The 16,841-nt window shown below is 39.1% G+C and overlaps 1 protein-coding gene across 6 annotated transcripts in view; it reads right to left on the bottom strand.

The window, feature by feature from the left end:
- Positions 1 to 16,602, bottom strand: part of SMIM14 (small integral membrane protein 14) — a 127,472-nt gene extending 110,870 nt beyond the window's left edge. For 2 of the 6 annotated variants that reach the window (XM_047092218.1, XM_047092212.1), the window contains exons 1-2: positions 16,410 to 16,602; positions 7,790 to 7,929 (exon numbers count right to left, since the gene is read on the bottom strand). The gene's annotated coding sequence lies outside the window, so the exon portion shown is untranslated. Of the gene's footprint in view, positions 1 to 3,306; positions 3,559 to 7,789; positions 7,930 to 16,409 lie in introns of those variants that run through there. The other 4 variants (XM_047092213.1, XM_047092216.1, XM_047092215.1 and 1 more) reach the window with 4 other exon arrangements.
- Positions 16,603 to 16,841: the final 239 nt, after the last annotated feature.

The raw sequence follows: 16,841 nt of genomic DNA on the forward strand, positions 1-16,841 counted from the left end.
AAATGCGACACCAACACTTAAATATAATTAAGATCCATAGTTCTTCAAGTGTTCTTGCTTTTGGTTACACTTTTCCGTATACATTCATACAATGTGCTTTATTAGCCAAATATCCTACCATAATCAATCAGCAGGTAATTACTGAGCATTTGACATTTATAAGACTCTGATGGACACTGTGAAAGAGAAAGGGAATAGATGACAGGGCATTTGCCTATGAAGAATTACGCTGAGTGAGAGACTAAGAAAAACAAATGAAGAAGGAACTTTTAAAATATTCATCCCATGGCTATGGAGAAGCTGTTACTACCCTGGTTCCACAAATACCTGCCCCTCTGGCCACCCCTCACTTTCTTTTGCTGGTTGCCATCACTCAGCATTGATCTTTTAACATAACTCTTCCTCAATGTTCTCTTGTTCTTCTCACTATACACGGTCACCCTAAATGATCGCAATTCTTCCGCCTTCAAATTAACGTCAATGCAAATAACTCCCAAATCTGTATCTCCTTGTGCTGTGGAATCATATTTCCAAGTGCCTGTTGGATTCACTCCAATGGACTTTGTGGTTATCTTCTCTACATGCATCATACCCCAGGTCCAGAGGTAGGCTTCATTGGGCTAAGAATCTTATCCAACCCCTTTGCTAGTTATTGATTTAAAAGAGCACAAAGCATTCTTTTTGGTCTCAGGGAATGATTTAGTGCTGGGCATGAAATTTAATCTAGGCATTGACAGGTGAAGAAACAGAGCCACATGTAGAGATGGACTCTTTTTTCCCCAACTAGTGTAAGGCAGGAAATGTTTTTTTCTCCTATATAGGTTCTTTGGCTAGTCTAATAATGAAATTGACATTAGACAGATGAAGAGGAGAAAAATTTAATTTCATACTTACAGGAGTTCACAAAAATATCAGACTCAAAGAAGTGACCAAAGCAGGCAGGTTTTATACCTTTTATTTTATTTTTATTTTGTAATGTTTTTATTTATTTTTGAGAGAGAGAGAGAGACAGAGTGTGTGTGGGCGAGGGGCAGAGAGAGAGGGAGACACACATCCCGAAGTAGGATCCAGGCTCCGAGCTGTCAGCACAGAGCCTGACTTGGGGCTAGAACTCACGAGCTGTGAGATCATGACCTGAGCCAAAGTCAGACTCTTAACTGAGCCACCCAGGAGCCCCTATCTTATATATTTTTTAACGTTTATTTTATTTTTGAGAGAGAGAGAGAGAGAGAGAGAGAGAGAGAGAGCATAAGCCAGGGAGGGGCAGACAGGGCAGGGGACAGTGGATCCAAAGCAAGCTCCACGCTGACAGCAGCAAGCCTGATGTGGGGCTCAAACCCACGAGCTGCAAGATCATGACCGGGGCCAAAATAGATGCTCAACTGATGGAACCACCCAAGCACCCCAGTTTTTATGCCTTTTAGACAGAGACAATAAATTTGTGAAGAATTGAAAAGACAAAGAAGTGTGGGCTCAGAGTAGCAAATTCATGAAGAAATAACTAGGTTTGTTTCTATAAACTTCTTGGCCCAGAATGTCTTATCTCTGGCAATAAGAATCGCTTTCTACCCTCCAAATGCAAGGAGAGTATGCTTCACATGGGGAATTGTTTTCCGTCTTTAGAGGCACAGAGGATCAGAGTCTCTTTCTTACACTGGTTGTTTCTTAAGTAACTTTAATTCAAAATAATCAAGATGCCAAAGTGGTGTATTTGGGGGCAGCATGCCCCAAACCCTATCAAGTCTTGTGCAAGTATGAGGCCAGAAAATTTGCAGCAATCTTAAAAACCAGCCTAAGTAAGAGACTGATACAAGGAAGAGAACAGAGGCGAGAGAAGGGAAATGGAACTAGAGATACTGAAGCCCATCCCACCTCTGGATTTCTGATTTGGGAACCAAATGTTGTCCTTATTATTCCAGCCTATTTGAGTAAAGTTTTATGCTGCTTGCAGCCAAAATAATTCTAATTGACATATTCATCTAAATAGGTCCCTTACTGGCACCACATTCCAAGATATCTAGAACTGAATTCATCAAATTTTCTCCCAAACCTACTCCTCATTTTGTATTTCCACTGTTGCTTAATGGACTCATCATGGACATGATCACTTAAGCTAGAAATCAGTTATTTGGGATATCTCTTTTTTTCACAACCATATTGTTCTGTAGTTTCTGCCTCCACAGTCTATCTCACCTCAGCTCCTTCTTTTCATCCCTTATTGTCATCTCCCATGGCCATCACCTGTGACCTACAATATTGTAATACTTCCTAACTGGAGTTTCCCAAGTTTTATCTTTCCTCTTCTTTCAATTCATTCAACACGTTTCTTTCTGCCGGTAACTTTTAAAGTAGAGATAGAGTGGGGAAAACATTTTTAAAAATAAAAAAAAAAAATTGATGCCATAACTTTGCAGAAATTCCAATGAATTTCCATTACCTATAACAGCATTTTCTAAAATGTGTTCCACAGAACAATAGTCCTGGGGAAATAGCAAAGAAAGGGTTTTGTGATCAAATACATTTAGGAATTTCATCTATGGAAGCCAAATTCTGAGATAGCTCTCAGTGATCCTTCCTGTCTCTGGGTACTTATTTCCTTCTGTGGTGCCCTCCCACACTGTATCAGGGTTGGTTTATGTGAACACTAGAATATGGTAGAAGTGATGGTATGTCACTCCAAGGTTAGGTCATAAAGTCTAATCTCTCTGTTGGTCTTTCTTGGATCATTCATCATGGGGAAGCTAGTTGCCATTTCATGCAAAGAGGTCCATGTGGCAAAAAACCAAGGCCTTAAACCAACAGCTAGAATCTACTTGATGGGATTATACTCTTTTTCTACTGGAGTGTTTAAAAGAACAATGGTGGAAGAGCCCTTTCCTCCTTACCAATGCAGATTAAGACAACAGACTCTGGTGAAATAGAGAAATAATTATTTACAAAGGAAACTATAATATACAAGAGGCAAGAGTTAACATATGATCTAACTTGAGCTTTCCTTTGCATTCCAGAAGGGAAAGCACCCAAAGACTTCATTTGGATAGAGACTTCATGGGGCCCTTTCCTTCATTCCTAAAAGAACAGTCCAGCCTCTTACCCCTGCCTCTTCAAGATAGCCCTACAACCCCATACTTTCCTTGGGAGAAAACCTGTTCCTGCTCCTTCCATAGGAAAAGATTTCTTCCCCTGGAACTTTCTCCCTCCATCTGCCTCAGTCTGCCTATTATTTCAAAAAGGGACTGTAAGAGTAGAAAGAAGTCAGCACAAGTCACTATAAAAAGGCTGATAATATTGCATATCACTACTTACCTGCTTCTGTTAGGCAAGAATTTTTCACCAATGGAGTACCCAGTCTTATTGACTCTGGTCTCAAGTAATTTTCTGAACTTCAACTAGGTGAGCAGCAACACTGCCAGTCCCTTATTTATAAGGGTCATTTATATGGTAAGTATGTCTCCGAAGGACTTGCATTAATGGTTTTTCCTGAAGATATCAAAGTCTAAATTCATACCGAAGAAAGAATGTGTCCTCTATTATCAAGACTCCCCATTGTGTTGGTTGCCTGGGTGGCTCAGTGGTTAAGCATATGACTTTGTCTCAGGTCATGATCTCCCAGTTCTTGAGTTCGAGTCCCATGTCAGGTGAGTTTGAGGCCTGAATTGGGTGAGCACAAGCCCTGCTTTGGATGAGCCCCACTTCTCTCTCTCTCTCTCTCTCTCTCTCTCTCTCACTCCCCCTTCTGGGATTCTCTTTCTCTCTTCCCTCGCTCAGTTGAGCCCTCTCTCTCTCAAAAATTAAGATATAAAACATGATTCTCTGAGAGTTCATAGTTTGATATAAGTTTGATTATTGAGAAATTATTTGGCCAGGTGTTCTAACCCTGCAGGCTAAACCTCAATTTGCTAAATGAGCCTCTTTGATTTCCTAGTCCTCAAAGCACAATTAATAAAATTTCCTCAGAGTCTTGAGCCATGATTTCCTGGGCTCTTAAGCATACAATATCTGATTTGGAAAAATATGTGATCTTTAATTCCTGTTTCCCTCCCTAAATCAATTTCAAAGACAGACTAATAGAAGTCAACCTCAAGATCCTCTTTAAAACTAGTTCAAATCCTAAGCAGCCAGCTCTATGCCATCTCCTCCTGGTTTTCCTTTAATCGCCAAGAATTAAAAGGTTCAGAAGGCTTTTTTTTTTCCAGAGAGAGAGAAAAAGAAAACAAAATTAACAACAACAATTGAATCTCAGCTATTGTGGAACCTAAAGTCCCAAGATTTTAAGAAAAAGAAGGCTCTAGGGGCACCTGGCTGGCTCAGGTGAGCTCGGTAGAGCACATGATTCAGGTTGTGAGTTTGAGCCCCATGTTGGATGCAGAGCTTACTTTAAAAAAAAGAGCATCTAACCAAATAGTCCAGGCCAGTCTAGTTCTCCATCATTCAGATTCCCTTCAATTCCTTAGTAAGTCTCAACCAAGTGTTCAGACATAATCATCTAGTGAGGCATAAGCAGGACATTTGTCTACCCCCCTTCCTACAAATGTACTGTGGAACAGTATTTGCACTTCCATGGTAACTCCAGCCCCGCCCCCCTTGTCCTCCCTCATTATGGATTTGATGCATTTCCAGTTTCTTTCTTGTAAGGTACAGTTGAGAGAAATAGGATGGCTGAGATTGGAAAGAAGAGCCAGTGCAGACCTACAGAACCACTGATTAATTATAATTAGAATTTTTCAAAGTAACATGATGGAGAGCCATGACATGGAAAATAGTTCCCATATATTATGTTGTACAAAAGAAACTTGCTTTGACCTCATTTTCTTCTCATTATCCCTTTTTTTCCTTTATCGCTTTTTGCAGGTTTTTGTTTCTGTCTTCTTTTTATTGGATTTACATTTTTCATTGTGTCCTTTATCTTGGCAGTTCTCCTTCCCACCACCACCCTTTTTTTTACACTGCTTAGTACACTGTAGAAATGTATATTTCTAAATTTGTTATACTGCACTTTTTGTTCTTGAATAGATACTGGGGAAGAGGAGTTCAGGATATGAGAAATTTGTGTTATGTTCATTTTCTGCCTCAGTAGAGAAATAGTGCCTTCTAGTGTTTGCAGTAACATTTTGTATTTGCACCATTTCCATTCTGAAAAGTAAACCAATGCTTTTACTTTTTGTATTTCTCCTATTTATTAAATATATTGATAATATTATCATTTTTATTTTAGGGACTTAAAATTCAGTATCATAAAACATTTTTTTAATGAGATGATGATATCTAACTAAGTAAAAGGATTAGAAAAAATGTATTTTACATAGTGCATTCCCCATTTAGCCGCCAGCAGTCACCAACAGGTGAGGAAACAAGTCACAAAATATGATTCATGATACTGCCAAGCCACAAATAAAGAACTGCAAAAATTCGATGTTTGAGGGCACCGTGAACAGGAAATGTTACAGAGAGGTTATTCAAACTTTCTATTGCTCCTTTCAGGAGTGATTTGATTGACATGTCTTCCTTGGTTCTGCTGCTCCTAAGTCACCTCTATTTCTCCTAGAACTGGCCATATTCTTTGGGAGAAGAGCTGTGCTCTCAGAGAAACAGATATATACCTTAAGAGATTTATCAGTTGTGAGAAGTTAGCCATTGTCCAGTATTTCCCAACTTCCTATGGTTGGATAAGCATTCCCTGAAACGGATTCTCACTTGTTAACTTTTACGAAAATGTGAGGATAAGTGTGTGCATGTGTATATAGATGGTATTTTTTTTTTTTTACTGTTTTATTTATTTTTGAGACAGAGAGAGACAGAGCATGAGCAGGGGAGGGGCAAAGAGAGAGGGAGACACAGAATCCGAGGCAGGCTCCAGGCTCTGAGCTGTCAGCACAGAGCCCGACGTGGGGCTCCAGCTCACAAACTGCGAGATCATGACCTGAGCAGAAGTTGGACGCTTAACCGACTGAGCCACCCAGGCGCCCCATCAATGGTATTTTATTGGGGTTCTCTAGATACACAGATACAGATATAGATATACAGATATCTATACATATATAGTTACATGTGTCTATATATGTATCTATGTAAATACATATCCTAAGAGTTGTTTCTATATATTTATATATATATATTTTTTAATTTTTTAATGTTTATTTATTTTTGGGAGACAGAGACAGAATACCAGCAGAGGAAGGTCAGAAAGAAAGGGAGACACAGAGTCTGAAGCAGGCTCGAGGCTCTGAGCTGTCAGCACAGAGTCTGACGCGTGACTTGAACCCACGAACTGGGAGATCATGACCTGAGCCGAAGTCGGACGCTAACCAATTGAGCCACTCAGGTGTCCCTACATATTTCTATTTATAAAGAGATTTATTATAAGTAATTTGCTCATGCAATTAAGGGGGCTGACAAGACCCAACATCTGCAGGGTGAGTTAGCAATCTGGAGACTGGGGAGAGCCAATGGTAGGGTTCCAGTCCAAGTTCAAAGGCCTGACAACCAGGAGAGCCAATTTTCATTTCCAATTCAAAGGCTGGCTGGCTTGAGACCTAGGAAAAGTTGATGTTTCAGTTTGAGTCTGCAGGCATAAAAAATTCTCCTTCACTTGAGAGAAAGTTAACCTTTTTGTTTTAGTCAAGTCCTTCAACTGATTGGATGAGAACCACCCACATTTGTGTGGGAATGTGCTTTACTTAGTCTATTGATTCAAATGCTAATCTCGTAAGAAACACCTTCACAGATACACCCAAAATAATGTTTTACCAAATATCTGAGCACCCCAAAACTCAATCAAGTATACATAAAATCACAGGTATTATCAACATATATAAATTAAAATATGTTTATTTCTTTGTCTTCCCTACTCTTTAAAATATTTATAGTATCATTGTTCTAGAACAAATATATCGTTTCAGTATTTGTTATTTGAGTCTTATGAATTTCTTTTTCCAGCCTCTAAATGAGTTATTGTAGACAGTGTCTTTATTTCACAAATAACTGGAAAGAATAGGGTGATAATATTTATCGAGTACCAACCATTTATTTAGGATTAGCTATATACTTATGCATTTAATTTTCACAGCAATCAACTGAAGTACATAAGATTACTATCATTTTAGAGATGAAGAAGCTGAGACTCAGAGAGGTTAAGTAACTTGCCCCAAAGTGGTAGAATATGCCTCTAGAAGTAGAAACAAATCTTAAAATGTCATATTCTTTTGGGGCATGTGGGTAGCTCAGTCACTTAAGGGTCAGGACTCTTGATTTTGGCTCAGGTCATGATCTCACGGTTTGTGAGTTAGAGCCTTACTTGGGGCTCCATGCTGTCAGTGTGGAGCCTGCTTGGGATTCTCTCTCTGCCCTTTCCCTACATGTGTGCTCTCTCTCTCAAAATCAATAAAATAAACTTCAAAAAAATGTCATACTCTTTCTACTCCAACTTGTTACCATTAAAAAGCTATATGACTGAGGCAAACTAATTAATTTTGTCAGGCCTCAGTTTTATTTGCAAAATGAGTACAAACTAGATGATTTCCTTATCCTTTAAGATTTTATTCTTTAAGTAATTTCTGCTCAATGTAGGGCTCAAACTCACAACCCCAAGATTAAGAGTCATCTCTACCAACTGAGCCAGCCAGGCATCCCTGAACTAGAGGCTTTCTTGGGTCTCAATTGTTAGAGTTCATGGCAGACATTTAAAATTATCTACCCAATATCCATTAACCTATTCTTCCTTGCCAAAAGAATAGGGACAAATTCATTTAGCATACTTCTTTTGGCCTTTCACGTTTACCCTTATTCTTACCTGAATGCAGACATGATACTAAAAGAGAAACATCATGTCCCAATTCCTTGGTGTAATGTTTGTTTTCTACTGTTCTTCTCGATAATGATCTTTTCAACTTCATCCCAGGATCCAGTGTTGACCTTCAAAGTACAATGTGTCTACTCAAGGATAGAAGCAAAATGATTATAGTTGTGCCAAAATAAATATACATATATTTAAAACCATAAACTTTTCCTTAGTACAGGGAAAACTGCACTGATGTAATTTGGAAAATATAGAGAAATTGGAAATAAGAAAAAAATAGGAAGCCTATTATTCCTTAATCAAGAGAAAGAAGGGGTGCCTGGGTGTCTCAGTTGTTTAGGTGTCTGACTTGATTTTGGCTCAGGTCGTGATCTCATGGTTCGCAAGATCGAGCCCCACGCCAAGCTGTGCGCTGACAGCATGGAGCCTGCTTGGGATTCTCTCTCTCTCCCCTTCTCTCTCTGCCTCTCTCTTTCTCTCTCTCTCAAAAATAAACTTTAGAAAGAAGAAACCAGAAATTTTGCTGGTCATCGTGGAATAATCAAGTGTAAAACTGCAATAAACATATTCAGCAACTACTTTCAGACAGTGTACAATTAATTGCATAGACTGCAGTTTCTCAGAGAAAGAAAATTCATGAGGTGAGTCTCATGATTGACCAGCTCTCTGCCTAGGGAAAACTTCCTAACTATAGTGCAGATAGCTTGAGTCTGAGCAGAGCATAGGAATCCTACTGAACTGAGGAGGCAGGCATGAGAGTGTGTGGCTTCTGAGTTGGCTAAAATCTCTGAGTTGGGGTGAAGCATTGGAAAGGAACAAGCTGTACAGAAAGGGGGTTCCAGATACATCTGTATCTATATCTAGCGATACCTATCTCTATCTCTATCTATGTCACTATATATATTTTGTTCCATTGATCTATACAGTGCTACATGCATATACATGCATGTATATATATATATATATATATATATAGAGAGAGAGAGAGAGAGAGAGAGAGAGAGAGAGAGAAAGATCTAGATCTAGGTATATAAATGTATATAGCTATATGTCTCCTGTCTATCAACACAGAAAAAGCATTTGGTAAAATAAAATAACCATTCATGACATAAATTTTCATCAAATTAAGAATAGAAATGTTCATAGTCTAAGTATAAATGTACAAAAACTGCAGCTAGTAGCACACTTGTTGATGGACAAAGGACTGCTTTCCCTCTAAGACTAGGCATAAAGATAGGATATCCACATGCAACACATCTAGTATTATTGTATTAGAGGTCTTAGCTAATGTAACAAGGCAAGAAAAAAAGATACAGAGATTCAAAAGGAAAAAGTAAAACGGTTTCTATGCACAGATCACATGATTGCTTGCTTGCATAGAGAATCTTAGGGAATATACCAAAAAAGTGCTATAATTAATAAACAAATTTAGTAGGGAAGCACGGTTAAGGAATCACTTGTATGTCAATATACTAGCAACAAACCACTGGGAAAAAAATGTAATGCTATTTATAATAGCATTTTAATTTTTTTTTTCAACGTTTATTTATTTTTGGGACAGAGAGAGACAGAGCATGAACGGGGGAGGGGCAGAGAGAGAGGGAGACACAGAATCGGAAACAGGCTCCAGGCTCTGAGCCATCAGCCCAGAGCCCGACGCGGGGCTCGAACTCACGGACCGTGAGATCGTGACCTGGCTAAAGTCGGACGCTTAACCGACTGCGCCACCCAGGCGCCCCTATAATAGCATTTTAAAATAACGTAATTATTAAACTAAAAAAAAATAACATAATTAGAAACAAATTTAACAAAAGGTATCCAAGGCTTCTTCACTCAAAAAAGGTAAAGCCTGACTAAGAGAAATTAAGGATGTAAATAATAGAAAAATGCATTCAGGGACTGAAAGATCCAAAATTGTTAAGATGTTAGTTGTGCCCAAATTGATCTATAAAATCAATGCAATCTTTTTAAAAATGTTTATTTGTTTTTGAGAGAGAGAGAGAGGGAGACACAGAATCAAAAGCAGGCTTCAGCCTCTGATCTGTCAGCACAGAGCCTAACGTGAGGCTTGAGCCCACAAACTGTGAGATCATGACCTGGGTCAAAGTCAGACGCTCAACTGACAGAGCCACCCAGGCGCCTCTAAAATCAACGCAATCTTAATCAAAGTCTCTGAGGGCTCTTGGGAGAAATAGACAAGCTGATTTTTAAATTTGTATGGAAATGCAAGAAACTAAGATAACCAAAACAATTCTGGCGAACTTGTTATTTCAGCACTATTTGTTGAAAGACTTTCCTTCCCCCCATTGAATTGCTTTGATGCCTTTGTCAAAAATAATCTTGTAAGTGTGGATCTATTTGGGGGCTATTTTGTTCCATTGATCTATTTATTGATTTTATGCCAGTACAACACTATCTTGATTGGTCTATATTAAGATGGTTGTTTCTATGACTGGTTCTAGAGGCTGTAGCCCACAGGACAAGTACTCAGGAAAGGAAGATGGTTGTGATGTGAGAGAGGCAAGAACAAACTTAAATTTGTGAGGTTGAGCTGGATATCAATAGGATGGATTGGAACTCAGGTGGGCCTTTCATCACCTCAAAGCTTGTACCTTTAATGATGGGGGTGTAATGCAAGGAATCCATCTGGTGCCTTTTATCTAAGAGCTATTTGCCCAGGAGGTGATGAAGCTGAAGGAGATCTGGCAGGAGATAGAGTTGCTTACACCAGCAGGTGAGCCAACAGAGATACCTGTAACACTTGCTGGTGCTCTGCACCAACATTACAAGTATGTGAAGAAGATGGCTGCTACTTCATTTCTCATGCAAAAAAATAATCCCTCATGGCCCTGGAACTACGTGTTGGGCCACCATTCTCCATAGTTCCCTCACTTTTCTGTACCTTTTCAGAGCAAGAGCAGTGTCAGACCTTATCTTGGAATATCTTTTAAAAGATATTTGTATAGTGAACAGTCCCAAAAGAAAGATAAAGGGGCACCTGGGTGGCTGAGTCATTTAAGTGTCTGACTCTTGATTTCAGCTCAGGTCATAATCTCAGAGTTCATGGGATGGAGCCCCTTGTCAGGCTTAGCACTGACATCTAGAAGCCTGCTTGGGATTCTCTCTCTCCCTCTCTCTCTGCCCCTCCCAACCCCTGCCAGCCTCTCTCTTTCTTTCAAAATAAATAAATAAACTTAAAAAAAAAAGAAAGAAAGAGATAGCGTTTTCCTCTGGGACAGAGGGCAGATTTATTTGCTGTACAATATAGTAAGAAAATAATGTAGTAATGACACCTTCCAAGGCAAAAGCAGGGTGGTTTGCTTGCAGTCCATTATAAAAGATTGGGAGTTTTCCTAAGCTCAAAGTCCCTCAGCTGTGACACAAACCCATTACATGTGTAGCACCCATCCACCTTAGTCTACCTCCATGCCACCCCTGTGGGATTTGGTGGGGGTGGGCATGAGAGCAAAGGAACTGTATGAACGTGAAGCTCATGCTGCCTGCTTATGCTGTGAGAAATAAAGTTCTCTATCTCTAACCTGGGTATCTTATGTCTTCTGCCAGATGCATGAACTGTGGCAGATTTTTAAGAGGGCAAAATCTGGAAAATGTAGTTCCGGCTTAGCTGAATTGACACAACACAAATCCACTGCAGAGAGACGAAGGGAGAGAGCAATGAGGGGGGTGGGGAGGAAGGAGTATGTGGTAAAATGTTAACAATTGGTAAATCCAGATGAAGGCTATGTGGGTATTCACAACACTTTCTTCCTTCCTTTCTTTCTTTCTTTCTTTCTTTCTTTCTTTCTTTCTTTCTTCTTTCTTTCTTTCTTTTAAATATGTAGTGATTTCTTTTTTTTTAATTTATTTATTTAGAGAGAGAGAGGGAGAAAGCAAGTGAGCACAAATGGTAGAGGGACAAAGAAAGAGGGAGAGAGAGAGAGAATCCCAAGCAGGCTCTGTGCTGTCAGTGCAGAGTCCAAAGTGGGGCTCGAACCCACAAACCATGAGATCATGACCTGAGCTGAAACCAAAAGTCAGATGCTTAACCAACTTAGCTTTCCAGGTGTCCCTACACTATTCTTTCAATTGAAATTTTACAAAGTAGAAAGTCAAAGGGGAAAATCACCCAGACCGCTATGCGAGACAGAAGAGTGGGAAGAGTTGAAGCAGGGATATTAGTTAGAAAATCTTAAACACAAACCACAAACCAGAAATCTAGGAGCCATTTGACCAACTTCCTTTCCCACATCTAAACTATTACCAGGTCACAGAGGCAATGTGATCTCCTCATCAGCTTAAATTTTGACATAGTCTCTTTTTCAGTACCAATACTTAGATTAGGGCAAGACTAATAAAACAGCCTCCTAATCAGGGGTCCCGCCTCCAGTCTAGCCCTCTACAAGCAATCCTCCATATTGCTGTCAGGATAATCTTCAAAGATCTTTTCTGACCATGTCATTTCCCCACTCAAAACCCTCTGCAGCTAGGACAAAATTCAATCTCCTTTACACAGCCTACACGAGATCATGATCTGCACCCCACACTTAACTTACACATGCATCAGAACAATGGTCACATCTTTGTTTCCCACGCACATCATCCTCTTGTACATGGTATATCTGCTGCCTGGAATGTCCTTTCCACCTTGGCTTCTTGCTGCGTACCTAGTCATCCTCTCATATTTGGTGACTGCGACATTCACTGGTGCTCTGAGACACTTTCCTAAACCTCACAGTGAGAATTTCCTCCTCTGAACTATTTCACAGCCTTGCACATGCTTCAGTTGTTTCACACAGCACACACTGTTATATTATTTATTGGCATGACTGTGTTCCCAACGAGGCCATGAGTGCCTTACAGGCAGAGACTGACTCATAGTTGTAATCCAATGCAAAAGACAGAGACGACATGTGGCAGGTGTTCTAGAACAGCTCATTGAAGCAAAGTGAAAATCCTGCTGCTATAAGAGAATTTAGGAAGGGCAGAGAAAATATGAAATACTGAAAATGCCAAGCATAAACTTTGTGTGGCTGAATTCTAAGATGCCCACCCAAAGAGTCAGCTCTGAGTCACTTCTTTTGAAGTTTGAAAACACAGAAATGAAGCAACTGAATGTAGAATTTTAACCACTTACTTTGAAAGAAAAGGTTTCTTGCTAGCTATTTGAAGAAATACAAAATGATGGCAAATATCTTTTTTTAAATAAAATATCTATGGAAATTCAAGTCAAGTATTAAAACATAAGGCTAGTTCACCTCCCCAGAGGGAATGAATAACTTGGAAGAGGGAAAATGGTATCAACAAAATTTCTATTGTTGTCTTTTTCCTGCATTATCATTTTGTACTTTCTGAGAGATGGGACTCAATTTCTATTTCTACCATTTAAAAGGTCCTCCATAGTAATCTAAAAAAGCTGAACTCAAAGAAACAGGGAATAAAGTGGTGGTTGCTAGGGGCTGGGGGTTGGGTAGAGGAGGAAGTGGGGAAATATTGGTCAAAGGTACAAACTTCCAGTTATAAGATTGTCCAGTTCTAGGGGGCTGATGTACAGAATGGTGATTATAGTCAATAATACCATATTATATGCTTGAGAGTTAAGAGAGTAGATCTTAAATGTCCTCACCACAAAAAAGAAATGGTAATTAAGTGACAGGATGGAGGTGTTAGCTAATTCTTTGGTGGCAATCATTTTGCAATATATAATAAGTGTTTGTACACCTTAAACTTATGCAATGTTATATGTCAGTTATATGCCAGTGAAGCTGGGGGAAAAAAGGTCTTCATTTTAACAATAAAGCTGTTGAATTACTGCCTGAAACTCTACATTTTAGAAGAAACCTTGTAAATAGGATACTTTATAGTTATTATGTTTATGTAACAGAACAGCTCTAAAATGCTTTGAAATAGGCAAAATAATTGTTAAAGCAAGGTTTTGTACTAAACTGTCTATGATGTATTTTAATAAATTAATCTAAAAATACTACCTGGTAATAATAGTGTTCAACAGCACCAATACATAAAGGCAGTGTCAGGAAAATTGATGTCCTCAGCAAGAAGAACAAGGAACAGAAGGTGTAATGATAACAGATGACAGAGGACAAAGCAGAATTCATCAGCTCCTACTTGGCTTACATTTTCCATCACAAAGAATTATCCCCAAATTAGGAAAGGTAAGAACTACATGTGAAAGACAGAATTTTAGTCCAAGGCAGGTGAAGATGTAAGAAAGCATCCAGCCATTTACTGCAACTTCACCTCTCTGGTTTAGTGCCAGAATTTGAAATGTGGTGGTAACTTTGTTGGGAAGCGGAGAGGTGCCAGAAGACTTGAGATGGACAAATGTCCTCATTTTCTAAAAGAAGAAACTATAAGCCTGTGAACACATTTTTTCCTTGGCGAAATTCTGGAATGGAAAATTAGACAAATGGTTTGTGAATCTCTAAAAAAGTGGTGAAAATAAGGCACAGCATGAATTCACTAAAAAATAAGTGGATCTAAATGAAGTGTTCTACCTTTCTAATAGGGTCCCTACTCTCCCCAGTCTGACCCCTACAGGGTGATACAAGGGAAGAAGGCAGAACTCCAAGTGGGATGAGACTGAATTCCATTCCCAGCTCCCCCACTTGCCAAAAGTGAGACTTGGACACTCAGACTCTTGGAGCCTGTCTTGTAACCCAAATGTGGCCGAGCTTCTTCAGGCTAGCTATGCTCTTACCCAGGGACTTACTTGAGATCAATCTCACACATGGGGTCTTATCACAAAACAACAATGGTTCAAACTTTGAAAGTATTGATAAATAATGGGTATTATGTTATACATGACACAGCAAAACTTCTTAAAAATCCCCTTATCTAGGGGCGCCTGGTGGTTCAGTCGGTTAAGCGTCGAACTTCAGCTCAGGTCATGATCTCACCCTCTGTGAGTTCAAGCCCTACATCAGGCAGCTCAGAGCTGCAACACTGGCAGCTCAGAGCCTGGAGCCTACTTTGGATCCTGTGTCTCCTCCTCTCTCTGCCCCTCCCCTGCTTGCACTCTCTCTCTTTCTCTCAAAAATAAAATAAAAACATTAAAAAAATCCCTTTTCTAACCTCTTTCCCTAAAATTCTTCCTCTTGAGAGGTACCTGAGTGGCTCAATCAATTATGCATCTGACTCTTTATATCGGCTCAGGTCATGATTTCACAGTTCATGGGATCGAACCCCACATCAGGTTCTGTGCTGACAGCGTGGGGCCTGCTTTGGATTCTCTCTCCCTCCCTCCCTCCCTCCCTCCCTCCCTCTCTCTCTCTCTCTCAAAACAAATAAATAAGCATTTTAAAAAAGACAAATTCTTAAAAAAAAATTCTTCCCCTTGAGAATCTACACTGTCTCCTTCACTTCTAACTCCCTCAAAGCAAACAAACAAAAAACAAACAAAATTAAAAAAAACCCACTACTGTCTCCACAGCTTCTCCAGGTATGCTTCTGCTTTCCTACCAGTCGGTAAAATACCAGTATTTAGAAAAATGAATATGTAGTTAGCCTAAACCAGACCACACTTACATGTACCCTAGGGAGCCTGAATTCTATCACATCAAAAATTAAAATAATAATATCTATATCAGAGACTTTTGAAAGGACTAAATTAAAAGTTATATATGAAAAAGATTTGGGGGACACCTGGGTGGCTCAGTCAGTTATGCATCCGACTTCAGCTCAGGTCATGATCTTGCAGTTTGTGAGTTCAAGCCCCACATCGGGCTCTATGCTGACAGCTCGAAGCCTGGAGACTGCTCTGGATTCTGTGTCTCCCTTTATTTCTGCCCCTCCCCTGCTCACATTCTGTCTCTCTCTCTCTCTCTCTCTCAAAAATAAACATTAAAATTTTTTTTTTAATTTGGCCTCATCACTCAATAATGAGTAGGCATTATTATTCATCCCACTCTCACTTCTGTAGAGAGCAAGAAAATGGCATGGACCTTGTAGATCCTTATTTTGTCAAGGCATTTGACAAATCTTCATGGACAAGGAGGGCTGGATGATAGTACAGTTTATTAGAAGCTGGAACAATTTATACAAAGGTGAAATAGAAGTTTCTAGTCATTTGTTAAAGACCTCTATGGCTCTATCCTGTTAAATATTTTCATGAGCCACTTAATATAAAGGAGCATATTGGACACATGCTAATCAAATTTGAAGTTAATACAAAATGGGTGGTGATTCATAGATGACAAGCTTAGTGACAAAATGAAGAATCCAGAAGATCTAAAAAGGCTGATATAAAAAGTAACTTAATATGTGTTAATGTAAAATTGAATTTCCCCCAATGGTTACCTCTCACATAATTATAGCATAATAACAAAACCAGGAATTTGACATCAGTACAAGGTGTGTGTATAATTCTATGTCACTTTCTTACATGGGTAGATTTGTGTAACCACTGCTACAATCAAATTCACTGGTGTTGACATTTTACCTTGCTCCTTTTATGCCCCTTTATTCTCCTGAATTTGTAAAATAATTGTTTTAAATATTTCTTCTACATACATTGAGAACCACATTAGACGGTGTTATAATTTTTGTTTCAACGGCCAAACATAGAAAACCCAAGACAAAGAAAGTCTATTGTATTTACCTATATTTTTGCTCTGTGTTCTTTCTCCTTGCATGATGTTACAAGATTCTTTATCATTTCCTTTCTGTTTAGAAGAGAACTTACTTTAGCCACTCTTTTGATGTAGGTCTAATTTGGTGAATCTGGTGTCATATTCGTTTAGTTTTCCTTCATCTGTGAATGTTTTGATTGATTCTTCACTTCTGAAGGATATTGTCTCTGGATAGAGTTCTGGGTTGACAGTTCTCTTTCACAACTCCAAAAATGTTGTGCCATTTCCTTCTGGCCTCTGTGGTTTCTGATGAGAAGTCTGCTAATATTTCAATTGTTTTCTCCCTATAGGTAATATTTAATTTCTCTGAGTGCTTTCAAAATTTTCCTGTGTCTTCAGTTTTTAAAAGTTTACTATGAAGTGCCTTGACATGAAATTAAGTTTATCCTGTTTGGAGTTCA

The sequence above is a fragment of the Lynx rufus genome, unplaced genomic scaffold, assembly GCF_022079265.1.
Source record: "Lynx rufus isolate CCGP_SWC_20201006 ecotype Redwood Valley unplaced genomic scaffold, mLynRuf1.p SCAF_3, whole genome shotgun sequence".
In the NCBI taxonomy this organism is placed as follows: domain Eukaryota; kingdom Metazoa; phylum Chordata; class Mammalia; order Carnivora; family Felidae; genus Lynx; species Lynx rufus.